This window comes from Octodon degus, unplaced genomic scaffold (assembly GCF_000260255.1).
Source record: "Octodon degus isolate 3935 unplaced genomic scaffold, OctDeg1.0 scaffold00043, whole genome shotgun sequence".
Classification (NCBI taxonomy): Eukaryota; Metazoa; Chordata; class Mammalia; order Rodentia; family Octodontidae; genus Octodon; species Octodon degus.
In genome coordinates, this window is record NW_004524619.1 from 5,934,370 (window position 1) to 5,935,972 (window position 1,603).

Below are 1,603 nucleotides of genomic sequence, written 5' to 3' on the forward strand. Positions count from 1 at the left end.
CTGAGCTCTCTCTGCCTCTGATGGAGGGGCTCTCGGCAGACCAAACAGAAACATCATCCCTGACGGAGAGCGTGTCCTCCTCCTCAGGCCTGGGTAAGTTGCCATCGAGTCAGATTCCTGACAAAGTTGTTAGGCTTCTACAATCTCTCAAAGTTTTTTTGAAATTTGGTGCTACTTGCTACAGAGTGAAATGATGAGAAAAAGTATCACTCTTTTGATAGTCTTGGTGTGTCCCGGGTAGTGGGATTGTTTGAGTGTTTGAGCTGCAGAAATACTAAACTTAGACACTGGGCATGGTGGCGCGCACCTGTAATCCCAGCACTTGGGAAGCTGAAAATAGGAGGATCACTAGAAGTCCAGTCTGTGCAGTGAGACCCTGTAGAACCTGTAGACCCTGTACCAAATATTTAAAAAAAAAAAAGAAATACTAAAGCTAAATTATGGTGAATCGCCTAGCCAGGGTGTATGCGTGTGCGTTCATGCATGTGTGCGTTCGTGTGTGTGTGTGTGTGTGTGTGTGTGTGTGTGTGTGTGTGTGTTAGTTATATAACATACAGAACATGAGCTATATGGCCTTTCTGAACACAGAAGTACCGGGATAGCAAAACACATTGACAGTGGACTAAAGCGCCTCCTTAAGCAGAGCTCCGAGCTGTGCTGGCCCCACCCCTGGGGTGCACTGAGCCCATTCAATGAGATTGGGCGTGATGGTGCACATCTGTAACCCCAGCGCTTGGGAGGCTGAAAACAGGAGAATCACTACGAGTCCGATCTGTGTAGTGAGACCCTGTAGACCCTGCCCTAAGTACTTTAACAAAACAAAACAAAACAGAACACATTGGGCACCAATGGTGTTGGATGAAGAGGTATGTCTTTACTGAGACCTGTAATGTATCCCTTGTTTTATTTTATTTTTAAAATTGTTTTGCAGTACCAGGGATTGAACTCAGGACCTTGAACTTGCCAGGCAAGAGCTTATTCTACTGAGCAGTCTCCCCAACCCTATCCCTTGTTTTAAAGCCATATTTATTAAGCCTGAAGTTCATGGACAAAATATTTTCTTCTTCCTAGCTCAGTATAGACTCATAGAAAGGCTGGCCTGGTGTGGTGACACATGCCTATAATCCCAGTCCTGGAGGGTCTGAGGCAGGAGGATTGCTGTGATTTTTGAGTCCAGCCTGGGCTACACGGCAGGACCTTGTCTTTAAAAAAAATAAAATAAAATAAGGGTGGCGGGAGTTGGGGAGATGGCCCAGTGGTTTAAGCGCCTGCCTGATAAGCGCAAGGTCCTGAGTTCGGTCCCCAGTACATATATACGTATGTACATACATACATATATGCATAAGCTCTTGGAGGACCACTTCCTCAGGGATCCCCAGCAGCGTAGCATCTCAGGCTATTTCTGCCTGTGCCTGTGACTCAGTGGAGTCACACGTCCAAACCCTGGACTCCCCAGGAAAGTGGGAAACCAGAACCCCTGAAGAGCATGGGAGTGCCAGGTCTTGAGCTGGTGTGGCTGCCTGCCTCATCTGTGCAAAGCCCATATTCAAATACAGCAGTCCGGCATTCATGGCTGGCCCAGGGAAATGCAATGACAGCGTGC